We start from the raw sequence: 17,213 nt of genomic DNA on the forward strand, positions 1-17,213 counted from the left end.
TTGCGATATGAGGCCTAGTTTTCAATCTATTCCAATCAGTTTTGTTTTCCATGGAGCGGTATTGTATCATTTGCTATTTGCTTTACTTCGCACCGACACATAGGTCTTATGGCGACGATGGGATAGGAAAGACCTGGGAATGGGAAGGAAGCGGCCGTGGCCTTAATTAAGATACAGCCCCAGCATTTGCCTCGTGTGAAAATGGGAGACCACGGAAAACCATCTTTAGGGCTGCAGACAGTGGGGCTCGAACCCACTATCTTTGCACGGGAATTTGCAATGGTTTACATATTTCCTTCGTGAATGCATGCGAATTAACATGGTCTTATTCACACGTTTAATACGATATATAAAACTGATATTTTTCGAAAGCATGTTGCAGTAACTTGAAGCACGATAAAGTTGGAGAAAGTGGATTCAGAATGAGGAAGATTTCCGAATTTATTCTATGGTACAGTTCCTGCTCCGAAGTTGTGAAAAATTCTTCCTGTTTCTGAGTTACATGTTGTGATATGACAATGTGATTGAAGACTCATGAAACCCACCCGTATTATCTGTTCTGTCATAAAGAGTACAATGGCATATTTGTTCTTTCCGTTAACCCACGTTCAAGCGACACGCACCAAGTGTCCCACGGGACTTGGACTAAAACTCCAAGTTTTCGTAAACATCTCCGTTATTATCTGTCGTACGATAAATATATAATGTGGCAAAAACGAATGGATAACATATTCATAAACGATTTTTATGTACAGTCTTTTGATAGATCTAACGTTAACGATGATATTTGAGAATAATCTTCTATAAACCCTAACACCGAGTGATGACCCTGACATCATATGCACCTGATAACACAATCCTGAATGAGTAAATTGCAAATGAGAAGGCTAGTTCGGTTGAAGTATGTCCAGCAATTTTACCGTTTTAGGAACACAAACAGACTGACACCAAAGGGAAAAGCCCATTAGATAATCAGTATCACGCATAAAACACAATTATAAGGAAACCGTGCCTTACAATTTTAAGTATGTATAGTAGGGCCCACGAGAGTTGAAGTCTGACAGGTGAGCGGCGAAAGCTGTAACTACGAAGTACGCTGCGTTGTCATAGTTACCTCCATTTGCAGCCTACCACCCTTTCAGACAGGCTGAGTGTTTAATAAAACATGTAGGCCTAGGCGTAATACAATTCGTTTACCTTAACCGGTTCCTAAGCTCGTGTTAATAATTCCAGCATTTAAGACAGAACACGACATTATCGATATATATATAAAAGATTTCATAATCACTAACAAAATCATCAGTTTCTGACAATAACCTCAACAAATGCACATGTTAATCACAGAATATAACAACACTACCCACATTGATAGTTTTTTTATTATTTAACTCCGATTGTTAACGGTACCTGTACAATTCAAAAATAATCTACGGTATAATAAACACAATAGGAAGACGATACTTCATCGAGAAAATAAATCAGTCAGAATATGAATGACAAAAGTGACTGAGAGCAAGCCAACCCACGTGGTGATAGCGTCCTAAAATGTTGCAACTCTGTTATCGTTGCCATAGCAACAGGCCATTTTCGAGCAGCGTTAGTCAACTTTTTCTCGCCGGTGGCGCTAAACGTCAGACTTCAACTCTCGTGGGCCCTACTTTAGATGATTATAATGATGATTTAAAAAATAATAAAATAATAATCATCCCGGTATTGCCATGTTTCCTCGGTATTCGGGTATTGTGCATTAGGGGGGGGATTAACCTCTAAACTGGGCGAAATATTGTGGATCTTCTGATGTACTCCAGGTACAGGTCATTCAAATCACTATTCATTAATTGCTTCAAAGTCCTGCTGGTTTCAAATACGACCTTCCTCTGCTATTCAACATAGATATCCTACCAGAGATTTAGGTGAAGGAACGCATAAGGCGATTGGTGGGGGAGTTGTCCCAGTTCTCGCACGACTATGTTAATAGCAGGATATCTTTGATATTAAGAGACACCATTTCCAGTTCTTCCTGCCTAATAAATTTAGTTCATAAAACTGTTGTCCCGAACAAATGTAGATTCTCGAGAAAAATATTTGTAAACACGCTTGTTCCAAATTAAGTAAAATGTCTAAAAATGTCTAATAGCTTTTAAGTACACTCTATATTGTTGGAATGTTATACGTCAGGGGCTCTGTGATTTCCTGACGGCAGCATCACAATTTCTTTACTTGCCATTAGTTTAGTATTGCTTCAGTGTCTGCGTGTTAATTTTTCAGTTCGATTAAGTACTAATAAGAACTTAGATGATGACGTCCCACAACAATTTATAGGCGATTGTAGTATTCCTCGGAAAGGTTATTAGTCCTAGAAAGTCGCTGAAGTAGGGATTAGTATTGGTTTTATCGTTCTACTGGATATCGAAGAGGAATTGCTTGTTGGCTTTCCCTTGTTCTTCTTCTGGGAATGTGAGTAATTTCAAAATAATTGCAGACTGGAAGGAATTTCTCTGGATCATCATCAGAGAAACTTTCGAAATTCCTGGGCAACTTCCGATTGCAGCACAAAAATAAATAACACATCATTTATCCCTTTATTTTATTGATTATCACCAGTAGAATTGGCCATCATAGATGGGACGGCACAGATTCACACACAACATATTGCAGCTGCCCCCTGCCCATAGAGTCTCCGGCGAAAAATCTACAAGGTCGTTATCTGGATTAAAAATCAAGTGGGGATCAAAATATATAAATAACTTAGGGACATAAAGGGTAGGAGAATACGGGTGCTATATGACTTCCATCGAATGATAAAAATAGTTTAAATTTTTTAATGAAAGGAGTTTATTATAATCCTGATGACGATGAAAAATGACGCAAATATACAAGGCGAATACATAATCGAATTTCACGTAATTACTTCTGATTGTTGAGTATTGTTCAAATTTTAGGGATAAGACAGAGTATAACCATTCAAGAAGAATCTATTTCATGACTTCGCATGTACGGAATAAATTAAGTATTAATCACTGAAGCTACTCCCAATTTTACTGGGCAAACAAAATCATAATACTCATATATAACAAACCTAAGTGACACCTAATCTAACATAAATCGATTTCCCACTGGAATAACTTTCGATAATATAACATAAACAACACAAACTTCAGATGCATTGGGTTCAAGTCGAATCCCCACCCGTATATACATGAACCCGCCGTACCAATCAACGGTAGACACCATTGTCGACGCTGAATGACATCACAACACAATTAAGCACATAAAAACGTAAGAGAAATACAGAAGTTATATACACAACACAGGTGAAACACTAATCACCAGTCCCAACCATGTGAGACTGCCAGTCACACACCCAGAACCAAACCCGGGATCTGAAATCCCCACTAATGATTTTATATACATGAAAACAATTAAGAAAAAGAAAACCGGGTCATTGATTTCTGACATATATCTAAGTCAGCTGAAGAAATGAATCAATTAGCACTCCACGCAGGAACAAAGATTAGAAACTTTTTACATGTCACTAACCGGACCACGATTTCACGGTGCTGGGTCGAGGGAAGAAAAAATACAAGAGGCTCACTCGTAACTACAAGTCCCCAGATCCTCTCACTATCTCGGCCTAGGCTGGCAACGGGACATAACTTACCGCTGGCGGGGAAGAACAATTTCGTCCCTTTAAAGTATCACTTAAATACATCAATTCGCTACATAGAATAAACACCCTCATTACAGCGAGGTGATTCATAATTCATTTCTTACTTCTCAGTTCATAAGCCTTCAATATGTTCAACCTCAGTCTGACTTCGAACATTCACACCGTGAGTCGTGACTTCAAATCCATTCTAACATCGTCGCCTGACACATTTTTCAGCAGACTAATTCCTTTTCTTCCCACACAACCTTTCACACAGATGGTCCGACAGTAACTCAGCAAACACAGAAATCTAAACAACAAAACACCGGCTTCTATTATTATTATTATTATTATTATTATTATTATTATTATTATTATTATTATTATTATTATTATTATTAACCTTTTAAAATGGGCCTAATGTCTACCTGATGGCCTACGTGAACTACATGGTCACTAATTCGTTACTTTACACATACATCATGACGATAGAAACTCATAAACACATAAAGAACTACAATTATAACATCACACAATTCGCAGTGTAATTAGGGTCCTATAGTTATCGAAACCATACGTTATAGACGTTCACAATAAAAATGGGACCTAGCTATATATCTCATTGGAGGTCGTCGCTTTGGCTCTCTGGGTGATTTCACAGCAACATATCCTCTTTCATACGGGATAATATACACAAATATTACTTGGCATTCATGATAGGTCAGCCGGTTGAATATCAGTCCCTCTTACACAATCAATCCCAAACTAATGATACTAACCATTATATTCAAATCAACTACACAGAAAAGTAACCCCAAGAAAACTAGCAGTATTCCCCAAGTAAAATGGAAAAGGAAAACCTTCCCCAAAACAAATTTCCACGGCCGCTTCCTTATGACTCCTAGCCCTTTCCTATCCCATCGTCGCCATAAGACCTATCTGTGTCGGTGAGACGTAAAGCCACTAGCAAAAAATTAGAAAAGGTCAGTTTCTTTGTGTGATTGGTAACACCCAGTTTTTGTACATGGAATTCTTTTAAAGACATCAATATCGGTAAATTTTAGTCAGTGTATGCCTGTAGACAATCTCTAATTTCGGAGTAATATTGAAATCTAAAGTTATGCTATTGCCTCGTCCAAAACCAATGTTTCTACAAAAGAATCTTATATTCCCTTCATTTTTAAACACAGTAACCTGGCTTCTGTTTTCATTAAATTGGTTTTTGTTCTTCGTTCATACTGTATCGTGTTGTTGTTCTATGTATACTTGGGTACAAAACGTCTGGCCCATACCTCTTTATCGGAATATTGCTTCTTTCTTTTCATAGGATCTATTTTATGTTATTACAACTTCCTTTACAAGGAGGCTGCGACAAGAACAAAGTATAATGAACACAAGATTACGAATTGAACGAGGGATCAAATCAGAAACGAAAAACAAACAATAGATTACATACAAAAAAGAAGGAGATGTTGATGATGATAAAGGAGAATAATAATAAGACGAATAAGAGAACCTATTTGTGTTATTGTTGAATACTCCTCAGATGATGCCGGTAGATTGTCAGTAACCCTCTGATGGCGCTGTCATACAAGTGGGTCCAGTTGAGCTTTAGACGATCATAGAATTCCACAAGGAATATCGTCCAAAATATATGTATTTTTGTAGTACGGTACGATTAGCTGGTAAATACTCTTTTGACCCACACTAACACTCCCTCAGCCGTTACTGCTTCTCCCTGTAATTGGCTTGAAGTAAAACAGGAGAACGAAGTAACAACCAAAGAACGATTTTATATTCGGTTTAAAAGGAATTTTGTAGAATTAAGGACAGCTGGAGCTAAGCCAATGCTCTCCGAAAAAAAAAGAAAAACTCTATTTTAATCAAGCACAAGCAAAATTTTCTGTACGCAAGTGTACATAGAACATCAACACGGTACAACCTGAACGAAGAGCATAAACCACGCAAAATTTTTTTAATTCTCAATTTAATACTAACAAGAATCAGGTTACTGTGTTTAAAATTGAAGGAAATATAGGAATTTGTTTGTAGAGACATTGATTTTGGACGAGGCAATAGCATTACTTCAGATTTCAGTATAAAAAGAACCTCGTTTATCCGGATTAAATGGGACTGGAACCGATCCGGATTATTGAAAATCCGGATAATCCGGAAAACTAAACAACACATGTTATATAATAACATAAGTTGTACAGTAATACCTTTTTCAATTATACAAAAAATATAAGAACACCTTTCTTACATTTACTACTCTGTTTTATGCACTAAACTAATGGGTAAACCTTTTCTGTTTTACATTTGTATAGCGTTTGCACGCACCACCGTCACGAAGTACTTTTTACTAACATTAGTTCTGCCGGTGTGGTTTCAGTCTGGGATTCTAAATAGACCATCAGTTTGTCCAGCTGCATTGTTGCATCTCCATGAGTCATTGTTTCTACTGATGGAGCACGGGTTTCATTTTCGAACTCACCATTACTCTCGTCATTACCTGCTGAGGAACAAGGTGCAATAATTTATTCATCTATCATTATAGTGTAGTCTGAATTGCAGTCATTTTTCAACCAGTCTTTTACGTCGTTCACATCTACGTCCGAGCATCCATGAATGACTGAAAATTTGTCGAGGAACTCAGAAGAGTCCACAGATTCCAACTCTCAATTCCAGGCGAATGCCAAGACGGTATCTTTCATAGACCACAGCCGACTGACTTCCAATTCCTGTTCTTAGCTGTCCTTGGCGGAAGAGACATTAAAGAAGAATAGACCCCGCAAAAGAAATATTGTAAAAGTAAAAATATTTTTTTATTATTTGCGATCTGGATAAACCTGAGATCCGGATCAATGAGGCCCGGATAAACGAGGTTCATGTGTACTGCGAAATTAGAGATTATGAACTCTAGATTACGAATTGAATGAGGGATAAAAAAAATTTTGCTAGGGGCTTTACGTCGCACCGACACAGATAGGTCTTATGGCGACGATGGGACAGGAAAGGCCTAGGAGTTGGAAGGAAGCGGCCGTGGCCTTAATTAAGGTACAGCCCCAGCATTTGCCTGGTGTGAAAATGGGAAACCACGGAAAACCATTTTCAGGGCTGCCGATAGTGGGATTCGAACCTACTATCTCCCGGATGCAAGCTCACAGCCGCACGCCTCTACAGGCACGGCCAACTCGCCCGGTGAGGGATAAAATGAGAAACGAGAAACAAACAATAGATTGTATACAAAATGAAGGAGAAAGAGAAGAAGTAGATGATGATGATGATGAAGGATAATAAAAAGAAGAATATGGGCCAAACCAATGATTAGGTTGTCTACTTTTTTTTGCTAGTTGTTTTACGTCGCACCGACATAGATAGGTTTTATGGCGACGATGGGACAGGAAAGGGCTAGGAGTGGGAAGGAAGCGGCCGTGGCCTTAATTAAGATACGGCCCTAGCATTTGTGTGGTGTGAAAATGGGAAACCACGGAAAACCATTTTCAGGGCTGCCGACAGTGGGGTTCGAACTTACTATCTCCCGAATACTGTGTCTACTTTTTTGTCTTTACGTTGCACCGGCTGGGATAGGTCTTACGACAACTATGGGGCGTTAATTAAGGTACAGCCCCAGCATCTACCTGGTATGATAATGAGAACCCACGGAAAAACATTGTCAAGGCTGTCGACAGTGGGGTTAGAACCTACTATTTCCCGAATGAAAGCTCATAGCTGCGCGCCCCTAACCACACGGCGAACTCGCTCGGTAATATGATTAGACACTCGGTCTTGCAGAGTGAGGGGTGTGAAGTGATCATCTCTTAAGTGAAGGTTAGTAACTGGTCAGTCCTGTTGCTAGTATACTGCATGTATTAATAAGGTGCGGCCAAACACACATTCCTCACACGTAGAAGAAAATATGTTATATGGACATGAATTCGGTAACGCTGTATGTCTATACTGGAACTCATTTTATACAAACATGCGTAGTACGATAATCATGGGAAACACATAGGAATAGAGCGTATTAGCATACGACATGAAAATATCTGGATACCTCGTCACACGTACACCGCTCTCTATTTGACGAGGTTTTTAGGAATCTGATTACGTCGGATCGATTAGAAGAGGTACAGCGTCTCCTTCATAATGCATATTGCAAGTTAATCGAAACGTCGGCATACTTTACATTACATACATAGAACGCGACTCACTAACCAAGACGAAGAATGTATTTCTGTTCAATAGATCGCGGAAGGTCCATCTCAAAGGTACTACGTAGCCGTAACCACGTTTACTCTGCAATAGAGCTCTCAACACAACACATCTTCAGATGGAAGCAGGTTATTATGCAACAATTAGTTAGACTCAATCTTATTTGATGGATAGGTGTCCTCAGTTAAATTTTGGGACTCATAAGAACTGTTTTTAACTGATTTATGTAATTTCTAGAATTTATGGAAATTTCATCAGCAGTACGTTATATTTGCACTAATGAATTCACCCATTAAGCAGATATTCAATTTTTTATTTTTACTATCCGCTTTACGTCGCACTGACACAGAGAGGTCTCACGGCGTCGATGCGATAGGATTGGGAAGGAAGCGGCGTGCATTTAGTTAAGGTACGTTCTTCACCGCTGCCGATGGTGACGTTCAAACCCACTATCTCCAACCGCTAGTTTTTAATATTTTTAAACTATATTTTTATGTAACTCACCTTCAAAAATTGATATTCTCCATAGATCGCTTCATCAAAGTATGAAAATGTACGTTTTTATTGTACTCATAAAATGGCGCCCAAGTTGGGTGCAGTATAACGTATTTCCTTGGGGACGTGATAACCGCGGGACATTGTCGCTGATTTTCCGCCAAGCTGGCGCACTTTAGAATCCCGACCAGGGCACGTAGGTTTTTGAAATGAGAAGTGACGTGACTGAGGTTAGGTTTCCATGTAAAACTGAAGGTCCCGTACCTGTGTTCGCGATATTAACAGTCACCTAAAACTGCTAGCTTCTTCTTATTCCTAGTTAATGTCGGAGGAAGTTATATGATACAGAAAGCAATATATGTGTGCAGTAGATAGGAATAAAAGGCGTTCAACTGAAAGGGCTTTCGGATTAAGGAACAACAGCAACAAAATGAAAAATCAAATTTTGATTTTATTTTGCTGAAATATCTGTGTCACACACACATTGTGGTGCCTGGATTATCATGAGTACATCTTATTGTTCCAGGATAAAGTCTCATTTATTATTGTATTTATATATATATAATAGCGAGAACCGATTAATTATCTTAAGTGAATACAAAAGCCAGGTGACATGTCTTGATAATGGTTCACCAAAGAATTTGTCTGTCACAAGACCCTGGTAATAAAATTGCATTTATAAATGAATTGACTAAATAGAGGTTGATAAATAAAGGTCATGTCTGGGTCACCACTTTCTGTCTCGCTTTGTTTGAGACTTTATCCCATGGCTGCTAACCTATGCGTAATCATGTAATTAATGTTGGACTTTGATCGAGTAATGTTCTAATCGAAGGTACATACTGAACTGGAAAATTATAATCATGGTCAGTGCACTATAACATCTGTTACTCGGAGCTTGTACGATGGAAAACTTCACTTGAAGCTCTAAATAAAATATTTTGTTTCAATCTTCTTATTTAAACGTTATCAGAATACTGTCACGTGCCAGCCCTGTTGTAGCCTCTTCTCGGTACTTCTCGGAAGGGACTCTTGAGTCGGCCGACTGGGGAGTTCCCACCCGGCCTGTAGGGTATGGCTAGCATTTCCGTGTATTGTTCACATCGACTGACTTCCTGTGAATTGCTTGGAGATTCAACGGGAATGTTCCATCTCTAGCCACCTCGCGAATTTTCTTGTCACATCACCCGAGCTATAAAAAGGGCGGCTAACCGCGGACAGTCGGTCAGTGTGGTGGAGTGTTGGTGCTGGACTCTGAGTCAGTGTTGGGCTGCGTGATGGAGTCAGTGTGATACTATGTGTGTTGGAGTTTGGTAGTTTGACTGAAGGCAACATAGGTGTTGGCTGTCGCTAGTGCCCTACCGACTTCTGAACGAGGAGCGGTTGTTGTTGTGTCTGAGATTCCAGTGAGTAGGTGGGCTGGTGACGACGTGCGGAACAGAAGACTGTGTACTACCTGAGAGTACTACAATGTCTTCATTTATGCTTGGAAAGGACTTTCTCGCTCAACCTTGGCTGCCAGTGACGGCTCTGTTGCCGGCTACCGCGCGTGCGTATGTACGGCAGAATACGGTGCTCAAAATCATTATCATGCATTTTACTCATCATTTTTACAGTTTATGCTGAAAATGTTCCCCATGCGCTCCCAAACAAAACCGGCATCTCCTACTGAAGTTTTCCTGTTACTCTACCAAGTTCTTCAGCACTGACGGATGCAATTGCAGCTCTTATATTTGTCTTTATGTTCATCTAGTGTGTGAGGGCTGTTCCCATAAACTACACTTTTTAACATTCCCCACAAATAAAAAGCACATGCCGTTAAATCTGGGCTACGAGTGAGCCACAGATGTTTACATGATTCTCGTACCAAACACGCTTCAGTAAGGAGATAACGACCTTTACGTCTATTTTTATTGTTTACTGAACCTGTACGTTTTAATCTCTTGGTCAGTTGTTTTATTTTCCGATTGACAGGAATGGGTCTCCCTGAAAATTTCACTCTAAACTTTTGTCTTGTCCTAGCGCACGATTTTCTGCACTTAATGTAAATATTGTTCAGGTAACGAATATTTCACATACATTACAGCACTATACACAATCACAATAAAACACTATACAATACGACATACAGTACACAGTAGCTTAATTGAACACCCTACCATCTCGGAGCTCAGCTCTCAACAACTGCAGAAGTGCCGGAAACCGCGCGCGCCAGCGGCCGATAGCGGCCTGTCATCAGCGGCCAAGTTTGAGCGAGAAAGCCCTTGCCAAGCATAAATAAAGATCCTGTATGTATTTCTGTAGACCGAGGATCGCCGTGAGTCAGTGAGGGAAGCCGCTATCGTGAGTGTAGGGGAAAATGACCTGTGCCAATATGTCAATATTACCGGGCGAGTTGGCCGTGCGGTTAGAGGCACGCAGGTGTGAGCTTGCATCAGGGAGATAGTGGGTTCGAATCCCACTTCCTTTACAAGGAGGCTGTGACAAGAACAAAGTATAACGAACACAAGATTACTAATTGAATGAGGGATAAAATCAGAAACGAAAAACAAACAACAGATTACATACAAAAGAGGAGATATTGATGATAATAAAGAATAATAATAGTAAGACGAATAAGAAAACGCATTTGTATTATTGTTGAATATTGCGCAGATGATGCCGGTGGATTGTCAGTGACCCTCTGATGGCGATGTCATACAAGTGGGTCCGGTTGAGCTTTAGACGATCACACAATTACACAAGGAATGTTGTATTTTTGTAGTACGGTACGATTAGCTGGTGAACACTCCTTTCACCATCAACTTCATCTGGATGAGTGATGTGGGACTCAACCCACACTAACACTCACTCAGCCGTTACTGCTTCTCCCTGTAATTGGCTTGAAGTAAATCCAGAGAAAGAAATATCAACCAAAGAACGATTTTATATTTGATTTGAAAGGAAATTTGCAGAAATAAGGAGAGTTAGAGCTAAACGATTGCCCTCCGAAAAGAGAAAAAAGACTATTGTGATCAACAGGTACACGCAAAAGTGTCTGAACGCAAGTGTACATACATAGAACATCAACTCGAAGAGCATCAATTACGCAACGTTCTTTATTCTCAATTTAATACTAACAAGAATCGGCTTACTGTGTTTAAAATTGAAAGAAATATAAGATTCTTTTGTAGAAACATCGGTTTTGGACCCGGCAATAGCATAACTTTAGATTTCGTAATTACTGCGAAATTAGAAGTTATGAACACTAGATTACGAACTGAATGAGGGATACAATCAGAAACGAACAACAAACAATCTATTGAATACAAAAAGAAGGAGAAAAGAAGATGATGATGAAGATTAATAAAAGGAAGAATATGGGCTAAACCAATTATTAGTTTGTCTATTTTTTTGTCTTTACGTGGCATCGACACGGATAGGTCTTACGACGACTATGGGACGTTAATTAAGGTACAGCTCCAGCATTTGCCTGGTATGATAATGGGAACCCACGGAAAACCATTGTCAAGGCTGTCGACAGTGGGGTTAGAACCTACTATCTTCCGAATGAAAGCTCATAGCTGCGCGCCCCTAACCACACGGCCAATTCGCTCGGTAATATGATAAAAAAACTCGGTCTCGCAGAGTGAGGGGTGTGAAATGATCTCTTAGGTGAAGGTTAGTAACTGCTCAGTCCTGTTGCTAGTATACTGGATGTAATACTAAGGTGCGGCCAAACACACATTCCTCACACGTAGAAGATAATATGTTATATGGACATGAATCCGGTAACTCTGTATGTCCATACTGGAACTCATTTTATACAACCATACGTAGTACAATAACCATGGGAAACACATAGGAATAGTACGTATCAGCATACGACATGAAACTATCTGGATACCTCGTCACACGTACAACGCTCTCGATTTTACGAGGTTTTTAGGAGGCTGATCACGTCGGATCGATTAGAAGAGATACACCGCCTCCTTCACAATGCATATTGCAATGTAATCGAAACGTCGGCATACATTACACACATAGAACGCGACTCTCCAACCAAGACGAAGAATGTATTTCTGTTCAACAGATAGTGGAAGGTCTATCTCAAAGGTACTACATAGCTGTAACCACGTTTACTCTACAACAGAGCTCTCAACATAATACATTTTCAGATGGAAGCAGGTTATTATGCAACAATAAGTTAGACTCAATCTTATTTGATGAACAGGTGTCCTCAGTTAAATTTTGGGACTCATAAGAACTGTTTTAAATTGAATTATGTCTAATATCTAGTATTTATGGAAATTTCGCCAGCAGTACGTTATATCTGCACTAATGAATTCACCCAATAAACAGACGTTCTATATTTGTTTACTATTTTCTTTACGTCGCACCGCACAGAGAGGTCTCACGGCGTCGACGGGATAGGATTGGGAAGGAACCCGCGTGCATTTAGTTAAGGTACGTTCTTCACTGCTACTGACGGTGAGGTTCGAACACACTATCTCCCAAATGCTTGTTTTAATATTTATTTTTTACCATATTTTAATGTAACTCACTGTCCGACTCGTTCGCTGAATGGTCAGCATACCGCCCTTCGGTTCAGAGGGTCCCGGGTTCGATTCCAGGCCAGGTCAGGGGTTTTAACCTTCATTGGTTAACTCTAGTGGCTCGGATTATGGGTGTTTGTGCTGTCCCAAACATCCCTGCAATTCACACTCCACACATAACACTATCCTCCACCACAATAACACACAGTTACCTACACATGGTAGATGCCGCCCACCCTCATCGGAGGGTCTGCCTTACAAGGGCTGCACCCGGCTAGAAATAGCCACGCGAAATTATTATTATTAATGTAAATCACTTCCAAAAATTAATGTTCCCCATAGATCGCTTCTCAAAGTATGAAAATGTACGTCTGTATTGAAACCATAAAATGGCGCCCACCGTTGGGCGCAATATAACGTATTTCCTTGGGGACGTGATAACCAAGCTGGCGCTCTTACGAATCCCGACCAGGGCACGTGGGTTTTTGAAATAAGAAGTGACGTGACTGAGGTTCGGCTTCCATATAAAACTGAAGGTCCCATACCTGTGTTCACGATATTAACAGTCACCTGAAACTACAAGCTTCTTCTTTTTCTTCTTAGTTAGAGTCGAAGGAAGTTATACGATACAGAAAGCAATATATGTGCAGTAGATAGATAGGAATAAAAGGCGTTCAACTGAAAGGGCCTTCGGATTAACGAACAACAACAACAACAGCAGCAGCAGCAGCAACAACAACAACAACAACAACAAAGAAATGAAAAATCAAATTTTGATTTTATTTTGCCTGAAAGATATGTGGCACACACACATTCTGCTGTCTGGATAATCATGAGTACATCCTAATGTTCCAGGCTAAAATCTCATTTATTACTGTATTTATTTTTTTAATAGCCAGAACCAATTCATTATCTTAAGCGAATAAGACAGCCAGGCGACTTGTCTTGATAAAGGTTCACCAAAGAATTTATCTGTCACAAGACTCTAGTAATAAAATCGCATTTATAAATGAATCGAGTAAATCGAGGTTGATCAATAAAGGTCATATCCGGGTCATAGCTTTCTGTCTCGCTTTGTTTGAGACTTTATTCCATGGCTGCTAGGCTATGCGTAATCATGTAATTAATGTTGGACTTTGATCGAGTAATGTTCTAATCGAGGTACATATTGAACTGGAAAATTATAATCGTGGTCGGTGCACATCTGTTACTCGGAGGTTGTACGATGGAAAACTTCACTTGAAGCTGTAAATAAAATCTTTTTCTTTCAAACTTCTTATTTCAAGGTTACCAGAATACTGTTACGTGCCAGCCCTGTTGTAGTCCCGCTCGGTACTTCTCGGAAGGGACTGGTGAGTCGACCGACTGGGGAGTTCCCACCCGGCCTGGAGGGTATGGCTGGCGTTTCTATGTATTTTTCATATCGACTGACTTAACTGTGAATTTCTTGGAGATTCAACGGGAATGTTCCACCTCTAGTCACTTCCCGAATTTTCTTGTTCACATCACCCGAGCTATAAAAAGGGCGGCTAGCCGCGCTCAGTCGGTCAATGTTGGGCTCCGTGGTGGAGCAGTGTTGGTGCTGGACTCTGAGTCAGTGTTGAGGTCCGTGATGGAGTCAGTGTGAGATTCAAGTGTGTTGGTTTTTGGTAGCTGGACTGAGGGCAACAGAGGTGTTGGCTGTCGCTAGTGTCCTACCGACGTCTGAACGAGGAGCGGTTGTTGTTGTGTCCGAGATTCCAGTGAGTAGGTGGGCTGGAGACGACGTACGAAACTGAAGACAGTGTACTACTTGAGAGTACTATGTGTTTCTGTAGACTGGGGATCCCCGTGAGTCAGTGAGGGAAGCCGCTATCGTGAGTGTAGGGGTAAATGGATCTGTGTAAATATGTCAATATTACCGGGCGAGTTGGCCGTGCGGTTAGAGGCACGCAGCTGTGAGCTTGCATCCGGGAGATAGTGGGTTCGAATCCCACTGTCCGCAGCCCTGAAAATGGTTTTCCGTGTTTTCCCAGTTTCACACCAGGCAAATGCTGGGGCTGTACCTTAATTAAGGTCACCGCTGCTTCCTTCCCACTGCTAGCCCTTTCCTATCCCATCGTCGCCATAAAACCAGTCTGTATTGGTGCGACGTAAAGCCACTAGCAAAAAATGTATTTGCTGTTGTGAGTATCGTCCAGCTATTGAATACTATTGAGCTTTTTAATTGTCTACTACATGTGACTGTGTGAACTACTGGACTATTTCTGGAGTCGAACCAAGGTACACTCAACATGTGTTGTGTAGCCCGTTGCGCTCTCTTCAAATCAAGCGGTCTTCCCACAGCTGCTGTATTATGTAACTGGACTTGGGGAACTGAAAGTAAGAATTAGCTGTCGCCAGGTAATAGCAAGGTGCCGCAGGTAATAGCAAGGTGCCGAACCGTCTACTGTGCCATAAGGAAGGGAGGCTTTTAAATAGCAAGTAATTAGCAAGTGTGGCCATTCATGGTTGATTAGAATTGTGTGTGTTTGTTTTTATTGGGCCATTCCGAAATAAGTTAGAATAATAAAACACACGGAGTTTTATTCTTAACAATGGCATAAGAACTTCAACTATGAATGGTAGCATGTTCTTGGAACTTAAAAAGACTTCTAATTTAGCATCTTCTTTGCACCCGAGTTGGGATTCAGGTCCGAACCCAATAGGGATGTAGCCGAGGTGGGAGTGGTACATGGGATTTAAAAAACCTCCCCCATGGAACTTTTACAAAATAAATTATATAGAAACTTACAATATACAACTGAAAGTCGACTCAATGAGGTGGCTCATTTGAACATTTACAGAGACATGTTAAACCAACAGACCTCTTGAATCTGTTTTCTAAGAAGCCTCGAAAGTTGGATTTTAGATTGTAATATGAACATACCATTGTAATACACTTGGATCAGTTTCATGCATGCGCGCACCACACACACACACACACACACACACACACACACAAGCACCTTCATTATTTTCTACCATAATTTTGTAACTATAACTCACCACCCCCCATCGGTTGTTCCTGACTACTCTACTGGAACCTACACATCTTTCTTAATCAATAATTTTCTTAAGACGATGAATTTGATAACCTATAAACCTGTATATATTACATTAGGATTACAATCTTCTCTTCTTCTGACCAAAGTTAGAACATACAATCCTTTAATGGAGGGATAAGACTGCAATGAGCAGAATGTTTTCAACGGTTGTGGAATCTGAATAGTCTGGACAGCGAAAGTACAGGAACTGCGTAAGGGGGAGCGCGGGCTCTTATTTATTGTTAAAATGGGATACCACGAGTAGACAACCATCCATAGAGTGGTGATTATTGTTTTATGAGAAAGTACAACTGGACAACCATCCTCTATTGATAGAGCCCTGCGCGGATAGACGGAATATTATCCGCTCCGCATCCATACTTCCTTCATACGCACTCGCATCCACATATGGTTATCCGCGGATATTGTAAATATTTAACTACAATATATTACACCCATTGTATTGAAACGGATAGATCTGTTAACATAATACAATAGGCCTGACACCTGGCACCAGACCGCCCACAATCACAGGTTTGTGAGGGAATTTCCCTTACGACAACTACAAACGTATTGACCTTTGCTCCTTCCTTCCATTAATTACGGGCAGGAGCGAGTTAGGCTACGGTCAAATTTACGGCTTTATAATCTCAAGGCTCTTTATACATCACCATTCTCCCGTACCACTGTCAAGGATCGCCTGACCACAAGCAAAAGTAAGAGTAGGCTGTACGTGAATGAAAATTAATAAACTTCACTATTTAGAAATTATCCGCACTGCCAATCAGTTTGCATCCGCCAAGACACTAATTTCGCGGATATCTCCATTCGTGCAGGGCTCTAGATATTAACACTAAGCAATGGAAGGGATCCAAGACTTCGAAAAATGAAGGTATCGGACAAAGAAAGACAAGGGCATCGAAGGGCGTGAAAATGAAAGACTCCAAAGGCCTCGGAAACCTAATACCGTCGGAGTCGGAAAAGAACAAGAGTTGACCAAGGGAGGTCGGATAGGAGGAGCCTGGCACAAGTAAGTGGAAGGAATATCAGGACTCAGCTTAGGAGCCCGTGGTCGCCATCCCACGCTCTCAAGTGGATAGCTCCTGGAGTCCCATTTACTCGCCTCTTACAACAGGCAAGGTGGGTGTTATTTTACCGTCCCCACCCACTCGGCTACATCCCTAGGGCTGTTAATAGAGACTCTTGCACTAGAAGGAACGAGGGTATCATAATGATGCTGGTTTTAGAATGGTA

The sequence above is a fragment of the Anabrus simplex genome, chromosome 3, assembly GCF_040414725.1.
Source record: "Anabrus simplex isolate iqAnaSimp1 chromosome 3, ASM4041472v1, whole genome shotgun sequence".
Lineage (NCBI taxonomy): Eukaryota > Metazoa > Arthropoda > Insecta > Orthoptera > Tettigoniidae > Anabrus > Anabrus simplex.